Here is a 14,261-nt window from a genome sequence, read left to right as displayed (position 1 = left end):
GTGCTTTTATGGCTAATTATTCTGCTGGATGGATGTTGTATGGGTTATGCTGGAGGAAGAGAGATGCGAGTGTGCCTGTGGCCTTTAAGTGTCCTGTTTGGTATGAGGTGATTGAGAAATTTGTGAGAAAGCATGATTTGTTGAGTGTGGGAATGAATGATTTTAGAATGACCAAGAATGTGGTGAAAAGAATGAGTGCAAATGAGGTAGAGTGTAATATTGTTGGGCTGAGAGGGAATGAGGTTTCAGATGCATGGAAGAAGTTAGATACGTATGGGATGTCAAACAAACAGAAGGATGTGGTGTGGATGACTTTACATAATATTTTACCTGTGAGAGAAGTGCAGAAGAAAAGAGAGTTGATAAGAACAGATGTGTGTCCGAGAGTGGGATGTGGTGGTTGTGAGACTGTCAGGCATGTTATGTGGGATTGTGAGTACGCGTACAGTGTGTGGAAGTGTGTAGGTGGATTGTGTAAGGGTTTAGCAGGCGTGAATTTTGTGGATTGGCGTGTGGCGATGTTTGGAATTGGTGCGTGTAGTCGGTCTAAAGATAGAATTTTATGGTTGATAATGGCTTGTGTGATGGAGAGTTTGTGGGATGCAAGGAACCTTGGACTTTTCAAAAGGAAATCTTTATCAGTGAATGAATGTGTTAGACTTATTCTTTCAAGACTATACCTGATATATAAGTTGGACAGCAGAGGCGGTGGTGGCACAGATGCCGAAGGGATTTGGAAATTTAAAAAGTGGCATTACCTTATCAAATACCAGTGATTTTTTTCTTTGTGATTCCTTGAAGTTTCTGCATTTGTGTTATGTAAAGGATGTTCCCTTGTGATTATATCTCGTCTTATACTACTGCTAAATAAATAGAACCATGATGATGAGAAGTTTTAAGTAGCAAATTTTGGAGAAATTCATACTGTTTGCTGAAAAACTAAACTGAATGGTTTAAAAAAAAAAAAAAAAATCTGTTCTTATCAGTTTAATATCTGATACGTCCCCTATCTGGGGACCATATATTAAATGGATTTTTAGAACAGGGAGATGGAAAAAGAGCTTGCTCTGTCCACTCCACGCATTGACCTGGTATTGCAGTATCTCCAGGACCGGTGCACCCCTTCTTTAATGCAGTTTCTAAAATCAGAAAGAATTGAATTCAATGTTTTTGGTTCATTTTGCTTGTTTGTCGGATTTTGGGATGGACTCTTTGGCTTTGCTTTTCTTCTCCTCATTGGATTTTTCATGTTCAAAGTTGCAGAAGCCAGATTACAAGCTCATTTTGGTTCAACTTCAGCAACTGTGCATTGCATTGCCATGTAATGTGATGCAATGCTATCTTTCTAGCTCTCCCTTTTTACTTCCTTTTGGATAAACAGACATATTAGGCAAGCATTTTGGAGCTTTCACCTAAATAACTACAGGTGGTGAGATAAGCTGCACAATATAATTGACCTTTCAGTATATTGTTGCACACACACCATCTATTTAGCAAATGCCCTTGTTATCAACAGCAGCCTTTTAAACTCACCTGAGCTAACAGGTATGTGCGCTGGTTACTCTGCTGCGCTTAAAATTTCTTTTTTGGTTTGCTACAATGCCTTTTCTGAAACGTTGTCTCCCTCTGCTGGAACACTGACTTCTTTCATTTAATGCCTGCAGACTATAAAAGAGAACCCAACCCAAAAAGTTTGGTTGATTAGTCTGTGGCATTCTGTTAAACTGTTGCTTATGGCGGTCTCTGTGAGCTTCTCAGCGACATTCAGCCAGCCAGGTATCCTGCCTGCAGTAGATGGAATGTGGCAATGGAACGCTGGCTGCGCGTGTCATAATAGGCTCTGAGCCTTTATATACCTGTGCACAGCAGCAGCCACCTTCAGTCTGCTGCTGGACAGCCAGCAGCAGCAGCAGCAGGAGAGGTATGTAATCAGGAGCCCTCCTGCTAAGGGTAGACAGCTGCTCGTTCCACCCCACCCCCCGCCTTAATTGGTTCTCCTCCCTTCCAACGGTGTTGAGGCGGGTGGGAACAGCAGGGGGTGAAGGTGCTGTGTTTAAAGAGGTGGAGTTATGCAGATCTAAAACGCGTGGATTGCAGCAGCAGCAAGCCGAAAAGTGCAGGCATGTAAGGGATCTAGAGGTTGACAACATGTCTTCTTAACGGGAGTCCAGGAGCTCATCTCCACAAATGGACTTTTCAGGATCCTTGGGTGGCTCCGTAGTTTGAAACCAATTCTGGTTATCGCTTCTCGGCCTTTTGGCTAAGATCAAGTGTAGTATCTTTTGAAAAGGCGGTTTTGGATGTTGGCCGCCCTAGTAGATTGATACATTATGCACACTGGGGTTTAGGCGCTTGTTAGTACGCCAGGTGGCTAATATAGTCATCTGGTGGAAAGCATGGCCCCCCAGGATCGACGCCATTGGGCCGGGGAAGATCGAAAGCCCGAAGTGTGAAGTGCCCCAGGAGTGGTGACCCTGGGGTGCCTTAACTCACTGGGATTGGGAACCCCACTTGAGTTTATGGCACATTTGCACAAGCACTTCAAATTTTCTTTCTTCGCACACACCCTTATTCCGGGCCTTCTGGCCTTAGGATGGGGAATTTTTCAATTCCCGGTCGAAGGTCCGGGCAGTATTATACTGTGAAACCTTCACTATTTATTTAATTTCTTTGTCACTGTGTGTCCACTTATTCACGTGTGTCACGTCCTACTAGGATTTTGTCGGGATGCGGTTCCCTTACGGGTTCCTCTCTTGGCAGGTCTAGGGGGGGAGTGTGTGGCCATCAGGTTCCGCTCCCCCCTGAACCCCCCTGGCTCTCCTCTTTCGGGAGGAGAGCGTTGTTGGCTCCCCTCTTCCGGGAGGAGAGCACAGTCTTTGGCTCCCAGTGCCTTGCTCGGGTGAGAACTCGGGCAGGTGCTGGGGGTAAGATTGGGTCGCCTCTGGCTTCGGCTGGAGGTGGCTTTTTGTCCCTGTTCCTCGCTGTGGCCTTTTGGCTCGGAGGGACGGGGAATGGTTTGGGGGACCCTTCTCCTTTTGGAGAGGGTTTCAAGAAGACCAGCATCCTAGTGCACTTTTTTTGTGGCACTTGTCACTTTTTTAAGCGCACTCGGGTTTTGTACACGAATTCGGGCTTTCGAAAAAAAAAAAAAAAAAAAAATCTGTTCTTATCAGTTTAATATCTGATACGTCCCCTATCTGGGGACCATATATTAAATGGATTTTTAGAACAGGGAGATGGAAAAAGAGCTTGCTCTGTCCACTCCACGCATTGACCTGGTATTGCAGTATCTCCAGGACCGGTGCACCCCTTCTTTAATGCAGTTTCTAAAATCAGAAAGAATTGAATTCAATGTTTTTTGTTCATTTTGCTTGTTTGTCGGATTTTGGGATGGACTCTTTGGCTTTGCTTTTCTTCTCCTCATTGGATTTTTCATGTTCAAAGTTGCAGAAGCCAGATTACAAGCTCATTTTGGTTCAACTTCAGCAACTGTGCATTGCATTGCCATGTAATGTGATGCAATGCTATCTTTCTAGCTCTCCCTTTTTACTTCCTTTTGGATAAACAGACATATTAGGCAAGCATTTTGGAGCTTTCACCTAAATAACTACAGGTGGTGAGATAAGCTGCACAATATAATTGACCTTTCAGTATATTGTTGCACACACACCATCTATTTAGCAAATGCCCTTGTTATCAACAGCAGCCTTTTAAACTCACCTGAGCTAACAGGTATGTGCGCTGGTTACTCTGCTGCGCTTAAAATTTCTTTTTTGGTTTGCTACAATGCCTTTTCTGAAACGTTGTCTCCTTCTGCTGGAACACTGACTTCTTTCATTTAATGCCTGCAGACTATAAAAGAGAACCCAACCCAAAAAGTTTGGTTGATTAGTCTGTGGCATTCTGTTAAACTGTTGCTTATGGCGGTCTCTGTGAGCTTCTCAGCGACATTCAGCCAGCCAGGTATCCTGCCTGCAGTAGATGGAATGTGGCAATGGAACGCTGGCTGCGCGTGTCATAATAGGCTCTGAGCCTTTATATACCTGTGCACAGCAGCAGCCACCTTCAGTCTGCTGCTGGACAGCCAGCAGCAGCAGCAGCAGGAGAGGTATGTAATCAGGAGCCCTCCTGCTAAGGGTAGACAGCTGCTCGTTCCACCCCACCCCCCGCCTTAATTGGTTCTCCTCCCTTCCAATGGTGTTGAGGCGGGTGGGAACAGCAGGGGGTGAAGGTGCTGTGTTTAAAGAGGTGGAGTTATGCAGATCTAAAACGCGTGGATTGCAGCAGCAGCAAGCCGAAAAGTGCAGGCATGTAAGGGATCTAGAGGTTGACAACATGTCTTCTTAACGGGAGTCCAGGAGCTCATCTCCACAAATGGACTTTTCAGGATCCTTGGGTGGCTCCGTAGTTTGAAACCAATTCTGGTTATCGCTTCTCGGCCTTTTGGCTAAGATCAAGTGTAGTATCTTTTGAAAAGGCGGTTTTGGATATTGGCCGCCCTAGTAGATTGATACATTATGCACACTGGGGTTTAGGCGCTTGTTAGTACGCCAGGTGGCTAATATAGTCATCTGGTGGAAAGCATGGCCCCCCAGGATCGACGCCATTGGGCCGGGGAAGATCGAAAGCCCGAAGTGTGAAGTGCCCCAGGAGTGGTGACCCTGGGGTGCCTTAACTCACTGGGATTGGGAACCCCACTTGAGTTTATGGCACATTTGCACAAGCACTTCAAATTTTCTTTCTTCGCACACACCCTTATTCCGGGCCTTCTGGCCTTAGGATGGGGAATTTTTCAATTCCCGGTCGAAGGTCCGGGCAGTATTATACTGTGAAACCTTCACTATTTATTTAATTTCTTTGTCACTGTGTGTCCACTTATTCACGTGTGTCACGTCCTACTAGGATTTTGTCGGGATGCGGTTCCCTTACGGGTTCCTCTCTTGGCAGGTCTAGGGGGGGAGTGTGTGGCCATCAGGTTCCGCTCCCCCCTGAACCCCCCTGGCTCTCCTCTTTCGGGAGGAGAGCGTTGTTGGCTCCCCTCTTCCGGGAGGGGAGCACAGTCTTTGGCTCCCAGTGCCTTGCTCGGGTGAGAACTCGGGCAGGTGCTGGGGGTAAGATTGGGTCGCCTCTGGCTTCGGCTGGAGGTGGCTTTTTGTCCCTGTTCCTCGCTGTGGCCTTTTGGCTCGGAGGGACGGGGAATGGTTTGGGGGACCCTTCTCCTTTTGGAGAGGGTTTCAAGAAGACCAGCATCCTAGTGCACTTTTTTTGTGGCACTTGTCACTTTTTTAAGCGCACTCGGGTTTTGTACACGAATTCGGGCTTTCGATAAAAAAAAAAAAATCTGTTCTTATCAGTTTAATATCTGATACGTCCCCTATCTGGGGACCATATATTAAATGGATTTTTAGAACAGGGAGATGGAAAAAGAGCTTGCTCTGTCCACTCCACGCATTGACCTGGTATTGCAGTATCTCCAGGACCGGTGCACCCCTTCTTTAATGCAGTTTCTAAAATCAGAAAGAATTGAATTCAATGTTTTTGGTTCATTTTGCTTGTTTGTCGGATTTTGGGATGGACTCTTTGGCTTTGCTTTTCTTCTCCTCATTGGATTTTTCATGTTCAAAGTTGCAGAAGCCAGATTACAAGCTCATTTTGGTTCAACTTCAGCAACTGTGCATTGCATTGCCATGTAATGTGATGCAATGCTATCTTTCTAGCTCTCCCTTTTTACTTCCTTTTGGATAAACAGACATATTAGGCAAGCATTTTGGAGCTTTCACCTAAATAACTACAGGTGGTGAGATAAGCTGCACAATATAATTGACCTTTCAGTATATTGTTGCACACACACCATCTATTTAGCAAATGCCCTTGTTATCAACAGCAGCCTTTTAAACTCACCTGAGCTAACAGGTATGTGCGCTGGTTACTCTGCTGCGCTTAAAATTTCTTTTTTGGTTTGCTACAATGCCTTTTCTGAAACGTTGTCTCCTTCTGCTGGAACACTGACTTCTTTCATTTAATGCCTGCAGACTATAAAAGAGAACCCAACCCAAAAAGTTTGGTTGATTAGTCTGTGGCATTCTGTTAAACTGTTGCTTATGGCGGTCTCTGTGAGCTTCTCAGCGACATTCAGCCAGCCAGGTATCCTGCCTGCAGTAGATGGAATGTGGCAATGGAACGCTGGCTGCGCGTGTCATAATAGGCTCTGAGCCTTTATATACCTGTGCACAGCAGCAGCCACCTTCAGTCTGCTGCTGGACAGCCAGCAGCAGCAGCAGCAGGAGAGGTATGTAATCAGGAGCCCTCCTGCTAAGGGTAGACAGCTGCTCGTTCCACCCCACCCCCCGCCTTAATTGGTTCTCCTCCCTTCCAATGGTGTTGAGGCGGGTGGGAACAGCAGGGGGTGAAGGTGCTGTGTTTAAAGAGGTGGAGTTATGCAGATCTAAAACGCGTGGATTGCAGCAGCAGCAAGCCGAAAAGTGCAGGCATGTAAGGGATCTAGAGGTTGACAACATGTCTTCTTAACGGGAGTCCAGGAGCTCATCTCCACAAATGGACTTTTCAGGATCCTTGGGTGGCTCCGTAGTTTGAAACCAATTCTGGTTATCGCTTCTCGGCCTTTTGGCTAAGATCAAGTGTAGTATCTTTTGAAAAGGCGGTTTTGGATATTGGCCGCCCTAGTAGATTGATACATTATGCACACTGGGGTTTAGGCGCTTGTTAGTACGCCAGGTGGCTAATATAGTCATCTGGTGGAAAGCATGGCCCCCCAGGATCGACGCCATTGGGCCGGGGAAGATCGAAAGCCCGAAGTGTGAAGTGCCCCAGGAGTGGTGACCCTGGGGTGCCTTAACTCACTGGGATTGGGAACCCCACTTGAGTTTATGGCACATTTGCACAAGCACTTCAAATTTTCTTTCTTCGCACACACCCTTATTCCGGGCCTTCTGGCCTTAGGATGGGGAATTTTTCAATTCCCGGTCGAAGGTCCGGGCAGTATTATACTGTGAAACCTTCACTATTTATTTAATTTCTTTGTCACTGTGTGTCCACTTATTCACGTGTGTCACGTCCTACTAGGATTTTGTCGGGATGCGGTTCCCTTACGGGTTCCTCTCTTGGCAGGTCTAGGGGGGGAGTGTGTGGCCATCAGGTTCCGCTCCCCCCTGAACCCCCCTGGCTCTCCTCTTTCGGGAGGAGAGCGTTGTTGGCTCCCCTCTTCCGGGAGGGGAGCACAGTCTTTGGCTCCCAGTGCCTTGCTCGGGTGAGAACTCGGGCAGGTGCTGGGGGTAAGATTGGGTCGCCTCTGGCTTCGGCTGGAGGTGGCTTTTTGTCCCTGTTCCTCGCTGTGGCCTTTTGGCTCGGAGGGACGGGGAATGGTTTGGGGGACCCTTCTCCTTTTGGAGAGGGTTTCAAGAAGACCAGCATCCTAGTGCACTTTTTCTGTGGCACTTGTCACTTTTTTAAGCGCACTCGGGTTTTGTACACGAATTCGGGCTTTCGATAAAAAAAAAAAAATCTGTTCTTATCAGTTTAATATCTGATACGTCCCCTATCTGGGGACCATATATTAAATGGATTTTTAGAACAGGGAGATGGAAAAAGAGCTTGCTCTGTCCACTCCACGCATTGACCTGGTATTGCAGTATCTCCAGGACCGGTGCACCCCTTCTTTAATGCAGTTTCTAAAATCAGAAAGAATTGAATTCAATGTTTTTGGTTCATTTTGCTTGTTTGTCGGATTTTGGGATGGACTCTTTGGCTTTGCTTTTCTTCTCCTCATTGGATTTTTCATGTTCAAAGTTGCAGAAGCCAGATTACAAGCTCATTTTGGTTCAACTTCAGCAACTGTGCATTGCATTGCCATGTAATGTGATGCAATGCTATCTTTCTAGCTCTCCCTTTTTACTTCCTTTTGGATAAACAGACATATTAGGCAAGCATTTTGGAGCTTTCACCTAAATAACTACAGGTGGTGAGATAAGCTGCACAATATAATTGACCTTTCAGTATATTGTTGCACACACACCATCTATTTAGCAAATGCCCTTGTTATCAACAGCAGCCTTTTAAACTCACCTGAGCTAACAGGTATGTGCGCTGGTTACTCTGCTGCGCTTAAAATTTCTTTTTTGGTTTGCTACAATGCCTTTTCTGAAACGTTGTCTCCTTCTGCTGGAACACTGACTTCTTTCATTTAATGCCTGCAGACTATAAAAGAGAACCCAACCCAAAAAGTTTGGTTGATTAGTCTGTGGCATTCTGTTAAACTGTTGCTTATGGCGGTCTCTGTGAGCTTCTCAGCGACATTCAGCCAGCCAGGTATCCTGCCTGCAGTAGATGGAATGTGGCAATGGAACGCTGGCTGCGCGTGTCATAATAGGCTCTGAGCCTTTATATACCTGTGCACAGCAGCAGCCACCTTCAGTCTGCTGCTGGACAGCCAGCAGCAGCAGCAGCAGGAGAGGTATGTAATCAGGAGCCCTCCTGCTAAGGGTAGACAGCTGCTCGTTCCACCCCACCCCCCGCCTTAATTGGTTCTCCTCCCTTCCAATGGTGTTGAGGCGGGTGGGAACAGCAGGGGGTGAAGGTGCTGTGTTTAAAGAGGTGGAGTTATGCAGATCTAAAACGCGTGGATTGCAGCAGCAGCAAGCCGAAAAGTGCAGGCATGTAAGGGATCTAGAGGTTGACAACATGTCTTCTTAACGGGAGTCCAGGAGCTCATCTCCACAAATGGACTTTTCAGGATCCTTGGGTGGCTCCGTAGTTTGAAACCAATTCTGGTTATCGCTTCTCGGCCTTTTGGCTAAGATCAAGTGTAGTATCTTTTGAAAAGGCGGTTTTGGATATTGGCCGCCCTAGTAGATTGATACATTATGCACACTGGGGTTTAGGCGCTTGTTAGTACGCCAGGTGGCTAATATAGTCATCTGGTGGAAAGCATGGCCCCCCAGGATCGACGCCATTGGGCCGGGGAAGATCGAAAGCCCGAAGTGTGAAGTGCCCCAGGAGTGGTGACCCTGGGGTGCCTTAACTCACTGGGATTGGGAACCCCACTTGAGTTTATGGCACATTTGCACAAGCACTTCAAATTTTCTTTCTTCGCACACACCCTTATTCCGGGCCTTCTGGCCTTAGGATGGGGAATTTTTCAATTCCCGGTCGAAGGTCCGGGCAGTATTATACTGTGAAACCTTCACTATTTATTTAATTTCTTTGTCACTGTGTGTCCACTTATTCACGTGTGTCACGTCCTACTAGGATTTTGTCGGGATGCGGTTCCCTTACGGGTTCCTCTCTTGGCAGGTCTAGGGGGGGAGTGTGTGGCCATCAGGTTCCGCTCCCCCCTGAACCCCCCTGGCTCTCCTCTTTCGGGAGGAGAGCGTTGTTGGCTCCCCTCTTCCGGGAGGGGAGCACAGTCTTTGGCTCCCAGTGCCTTGCTCGGGTGAGAACTCGGGCAGGTGCTGGGGGTAAGATTGGGTCGCCTCTGGCTTCGGCTGGAGGTGGCTTTTTGTCCCTGTTCCTCGCTGTGGCCTTTTGGCTCGGAGGGACGGGGAATGGTTTGGGGGACCCTTCTCCTTTTGGAGAGGGTTTCAAGAAGACCAGCATCCTAGTGCACTTTTTTTGTGGCACTTGTCACTTTTTTAAGCGCACTCGGGTTTTGTACACGAATTCGGGCTTTCGATAAAAAAAAAAAAATCTGTTCTTATCAGTTTAATATCTGATACGTCCCCTATCTGGGGACCATATATTAAATGGATTTTTAGAACAGGGAGATGGAAAAAGAGCTTGCTCTGTCCACTCCACGCATTGACCTGGTATTGCAGTATCTCCAGGACCGGTGCACCCCTTCTTTAATGCAGTTTCTAAAATCAGAAAGAATTGAATTCAATGTTTTTGGTTCATTTTGCTTGTTTGTCGGATTTTGGGATGGACTCTTTGGCTTTGCTTTTCTTCTCCTCATTGGATTTTTCATGTTCAAAGTTGCAGAAGCCAGATTACAAGCTCATTTTGGTTCAACTTCAGCAACTGTGCATTGCATTGCCATGTAATGTGATGCAATGCTATCTTTCTAGCTCTCCCTTTTTACTTCCTTTTGGATAAACAGACATATTAGGCAAGCATTTTGGAGCTTTCACCTAAATAACTACAGGTGGTGAGATAAGCTGCACAATATAATTGACCTTTCAGTATATTGTTGCACACACACCATCTATTTAGCAAATGCCCTTGTTATCAACAGCAGCCTTTTAAACTCACCTGAGCTAACAGGTATGTGCGCTGGTTACTCTGCTGCGCTTAAAATTTCTTTTTTGGTTTGCTACAATGCCTTTTCTGAAACGTTGTCTCCTTCTGCTGGAACACTGACTTCTTTCATTTAATGCCTGCAGACTATAAAAGAGAACCCAACCCAAAAAGTTTGGTTGATTAGTCTGTGGCATTCTGTTAAACTGTTGCTTATGGCGGTCTCTGTGAGCTTCTCAGCGACATTCAGCCAGCCAGGTATCCTGCCTGCAGTAGATGGAATGTGGCAATGGAACGCTGGCTGCGCGTGTCATAATAGGCTCTGAGCCTTTATATACCTGTGCACAGCAGCAGCCACCTTCAGTCTGCTGCTGGACAGCCAGCAGCAGCAGCAGCAGGAGAGGTATGTAATCAGGAGCCCTCCTGCTAAGGGTAGACAGCTGCTCGTTCCACCCCAATCCCCGCCTTAATTGGTTCTCCTCCCTTCCAACGGTGTTGAGGCGGGTGGGAACAGCAGGGGGTGAAGGTGCTGTGTTTAAAGAGGTGGAGTTATGCAGATCTAAAACGCGTGGATTGCAGCAGCAGCAAGCCGAAAAGTGCAGGCATGTAAGGGATCTAGAGGTTGACAACATGTCTTCTTAACGGGAGTCCAGGAGCTCATCTCCACAAATGGACTTTTCAGGATCCTTGGGTGGCTCCGTAGTTTGAAACCAATTCTGGTTATCGCTTCTCGGCCTTTTGGCTAAGATCAAGTGTAGTATCTTTTGAAAAGGCGGTTTTGGATATTGGCCGCCCTAGTAGATTGATACATTATGCACACTGGGGTTTAGGCGCTTGTTAGTACGCCAGGTGGCTAATATAGTCATCTGGTGGAAAGCATGGCCCCCCAGGATCGACGCCATTGGGCCGGGGAAGATCGAAAGCCCGAAGTGTGAAGTGCCCCAGGAGTGGTGACCCTGGGGTGCCTTAACTCACTGGGATTGGGAACCCCACTTGAGTTTATGGCACATTTGCACAAGCACTTCAAATTTTCTTTCTTCGCACACACCCTTATTCCGGGCCTTCTGGCCTTAGGATGGGGAATTTTTCAATTCCCGGTCGAAGGTCCGGGCAGTATTATACTGTGAAACCTTCACTATTTATTTAATTTCTTTGTCACTGTGTGTCCACTTATTCACGTGTGTCACGTCCTACTAGGATTTTGTCGGGATGCGGTTCCCTTACGGGTTCCTCTCTTGGCAGGTCTAGGGGGGGAGTGTGTGGCCATCAGGTTCCGCTCCCCCCTGAACCCCCCTGGCTCTCCTCTTTCGGGAGGAGAGCGTTGTTGGCTCCCCTCTTCCGGGAGGGGAGCACAGTCTTTGGCTCCCAGTGCCTTGCTCGGGTGAGAACTCGGGCAGGTGCTGGGGGTAAGATTGGGTCGCCTCTGGCTTCGGCTGGAGGTGGCTTTTTGTCCCTGTTCCTCGCTGTGGCCTTTTGGTTCGGAGGGACGGGGAATGGTTTGGGGGACCCTTCTCCTTTTGGAGAGGGTTTCAAGAAGACCAGCATCCTAGTGCACTTTTTTTGTGGCACTTGTCACTTTTTTAAGCGCACTCGGGTTTTGTACACGAATTCGGGCTTTCGATAAAAAAAAAAAAATCTGTTCTTATCAGTTTAATATCTGATACGTCCCCTATCTGGGGACCATATATTAAATGGATTTTTAGAACAGGGAGATGGAAAAAGAGCTTGCTCTGTCCACTCCACGCATTGACCTGGTATTGCAGTATCTCCAGGACCGGTGCACCCCTTCTTTAATGCAGTTTCTAAAATCAGAAAGAATTGAATTCAATGTTTTTGGTTCATTTTGCTTGTTTGTCGGATTTTGGGATGGACTCTTTGGCTTTGCTTTTCTTCTCCTCATTGGATTTTTCATGTTCAAAGTTGCAGAAGCCAGATTACAAGCTCATTTTGGTTCAACTTCAGCAACTGTGCATTGCATTGCCATGTAATGTGATGCAATGCTATCTTTCTAGCTCTCCCTTTTTACTTCCTTTTGGATAAACAGACATATTAGGCAAGCATTTTGGAGCTTTCACCTAAATAACTACAGGTGGTGAGATAAGCTGCACAATATAATTGACCTTTCAGTATATTGTTGCACACACACCATCTATTTAGCAAATGCCCTTGTTATCAACAGCAGCCTTTTAAACTCACCTGAGCTAACAGGTATGTGCGCTGGTTACTCTGCTGCGCTTAAAATTTCTTTTTTGGTTTGCTACAATGCCTTTTCTGAAACGTTGTCTCCTTCTGCTGGAACACTGACTTCTTTCATTTAATGCCTGCAGACTATAAAAGAGAACCCAACCCAAAAAGTTTGGTTGATTAGTCTGTGGCATTCTGTTAAACTGTTGCTTATGGCGGTCTCTGTGAGCTTCTCAGCGACATTCAGCCAGCCAGGTATCCTGCCTGCAGTAGATGGAATGTGGCAATGGAACGCTGGCTGCGCGTGTCATAATAGGCTCTGAGCCTTTATATACCTGTGCACAGCAGCAGCCACCTTCAGTCTGCTGCTGGACAGCCAGCAGCAGCAGCAGCAGGAGAGGTATGTAATCAGGAGCCCTCCTGCTAAGGGTAGACAGCTGCTCGTTCCACCCCAATCCCCGCCTTAATTGGTTCTCCTCCCTTCCAACGGTGTTGAGGCGGGTGGGAACAGCAGGGGGTGAAGGTGCTGTGTTTAAAGAGGTGGAGTTATGCAGATCTAAAACGCGTGGATTGCAGCAGCAGCAAGCCGAAAAGTGCAGGCATGTAAGGGATCTAGAGGTTGACAACATGTCTTCTTAACGGGAGTCCAGGAGCTCATCTCCACAAATGGACTTTTCAGGATCCTTGGGTGGCTCCGTAGTTTGAAACCAATTCTGGTTATCGCTTCTCGGCCTTTTGGCTAAGATCAAGTGTAGTATCTTTTGAAAAGGCGGTTTTGGATATTGGCCGCCCTAGTAGATTGATACATTATGCACACTGGGGTTTAGGCGCTTGTTAGTACGCCAGGTGGCTAATATAGTCATCTGGTGGAAAGCATGGCCCCCCAGGATCGACGCCATTGGGCCGGGGAGATCGAAAGCCCGAAGTGTGAAGTGCCCCAGGAGTGGTGACCCTGGGGTGCCTTAACTCACTGGGATTGGGAACCCCACTTGAGTTTATGGCACATTTGCACAAGCACTTCAAATTTTCTTTCTTCGCACACACCCTTATTCCGGGCCTTCTGGCCTTAGGATGGGGAATTTTTCAATTCCCGGTCGAAGGTCCGGGCAGTATTATACTGTGAAACCTTCACTATTTATTTAATTTCTTTGTCACTGTGTGTCCACTTATTCACGTGTGTCACGTCCTACTAGGATTTTGTCGGGATGCGGTTCCCTTACGGGTTCCTCTCTTGGCAGGTCTAGGGGGGGAGTGTGTGGCCATCAGGTTCCGCTCCCCCCTGAACCCCCCTGGCTCTCCTCTTTCGGGAGGAGAGCGTTGTTGGCTCCCCTCTTCCGGGAGGGGAGCACAGTCTTTGGCTCCCAGTGCCTTGCTCGGGTGAGAACTCGGGCAGGTGCTGGGGGTAAGATTGGGTCGCCTCTGGCTTCGGCTGGAGGTGGCTTTTTGTCCCTGTTCCTCGCTGTGGCCTTTTGGCTCGGAGGGACGGGGAATGGTTTGGGGGACCCTTCTCCTTTTGGAGAGGGTTTCAAGAAGACCAGCATCCTAGTGCACTTTTTTTGTGGCACTTGTCACTTTTTTAAGCGCACTCGGGTTTTGTACACGAATTCGGGCTTTCGATAAAAAAAAAAAAATCTGTTCTTATCAGTTTAATATCTGATACGTCCCCTATCTGGGGACCATATATTAAATGGATTTTTAGAACAGGGAGATGGAAAAAGAGCTTGCTCTGTCCACTCCACGCATTGACCTGGTATTGCAGTATCTCCAGGACCGGTGCACCCCTTCTTTAATGCAGTTTCTAAAATCAGAAAGAATTGAATTCAATGTTT

At 47.2% G+C, this 14,261-nt stretch overlaps 6 non-coding genes and 7 pseudogenes across 6 annotated transcripts; all 13 read left to right on the top strand.

The window, feature by feature from the left end:
• Positions 1 to 921: 921 nt before the first annotated feature.
• LOC141241916 (U2 spliceosomal RNA) lies at positions 922 to 1,125 on the top strand (annotated as a pseudogene).
• Positions 1,126 to 2,240: 1,115 nt separating this feature from the next.
• LOC141241952 (U2 spliceosomal RNA) lies at positions 2,241 to 2,332 on the top strand (annotated as a pseudogene).
• Positions 2,333 to 3,126: 794 nt separating this feature from the next.
• LOC141241929 (U2 spliceosomal RNA) lies at positions 3,127 to 3,312 on the top strand. The gene has a single exon (XR_012306610.1). It is a non-coding gene; the product is annotated as a U2 spliceosomal RNA (small nuclear RNA).
• A 1,115-nt stretch (positions 3,313 to 4,427) lies between these two features.
• LOC141241951 (U2 spliceosomal RNA) lies at positions 4,428 to 4,519 on the top strand (annotated as a pseudogene).
• A 789-nt stretch (positions 4,520 to 5,308) lies between these two features.
• Positions 5,309 to 5,493, top strand: LOC141241912 (U2 spliceosomal RNA). Its single transcript, XR_012306596.1, has one exon. It is a non-coding gene; the product is annotated as a U2 spliceosomal RNA (small nuclear RNA).
• A 1,115-nt stretch (positions 5,494 to 6,608) lies between these two features.
• On the top strand, positions 6,609 to 6,700 carry LOC141241950 (U2 spliceosomal RNA; annotated as a pseudogene).
• A 789-nt stretch (positions 6,701 to 7,489) lies between these two features.
• On the top strand, positions 7,490 to 7,674 carry LOC141241911 (U2 spliceosomal RNA). The gene has a single exon (XR_012306595.1). It is a non-coding gene; the product is annotated as a U2 spliceosomal RNA (small nuclear RNA).
• Positions 7,675 to 8,789: 1,115 nt separating this feature from the next.
• On the top strand, positions 8,790 to 8,881 carry LOC141241949 (U2 spliceosomal RNA; annotated as a pseudogene).
• Positions 8,882 to 9,670: 789 nt separating this feature from the next.
• LOC141241910 (U2 spliceosomal RNA) lies at positions 9,671 to 9,855 on the top strand. The gene has a single exon (XR_012306594.1). It is a non-coding gene; the product is annotated as a U2 spliceosomal RNA (small nuclear RNA).
• Positions 9,856 to 10,970: 1,115 nt separating this feature from the next.
• Positions 10,971 to 11,062, top strand: LOC141241947 (U2 spliceosomal RNA; annotated as a pseudogene).
• A 789-nt stretch (positions 11,063 to 11,851) lies between these two features.
• On the top strand, positions 11,852 to 12,036 carry LOC141241909 (U2 spliceosomal RNA). Its single transcript, XR_012306593.1, has one exon. It is a non-coding gene; the product is annotated as a U2 spliceosomal RNA (small nuclear RNA).
• Positions 12,037 to 13,151: 1,115 nt separating this feature from the next.
• On the top strand, positions 13,152 to 13,243 carry LOC141241946 (U2 spliceosomal RNA; annotated as a pseudogene).
• Positions 13,244 to 14,031: 788 nt separating this feature from the next.
• LOC141241908 (U2 spliceosomal RNA) lies at positions 14,032 to 14,216 on the top strand. Its single transcript, XR_012306592.1, has one exon. It is a non-coding gene; the product is annotated as a U2 spliceosomal RNA (small nuclear RNA).
• The last annotated feature ends 45 nt before the right edge of the window (positions 14,217 to 14,261 follow it).

This window comes from Phyllobates terribilis, unplaced genomic scaffold, assembly GCF_046119375.1.
Source record: "Phyllobates terribilis strain yellow unplaced genomic scaffold, ASM4611937v1 Scaffold_1024__1_contigs__length_465996, whole genome shotgun sequence".
NCBI lineage: Eukaryota > Metazoa > Chordata > Amphibia > Anura > Dendrobatidae > Phyllobates > Phyllobates terribilis.
The sequence above is the reverse complement of the archived record's forward strand: the minus strand, read 5'-3'. Positions and strand labels throughout refer to the sequence as shown.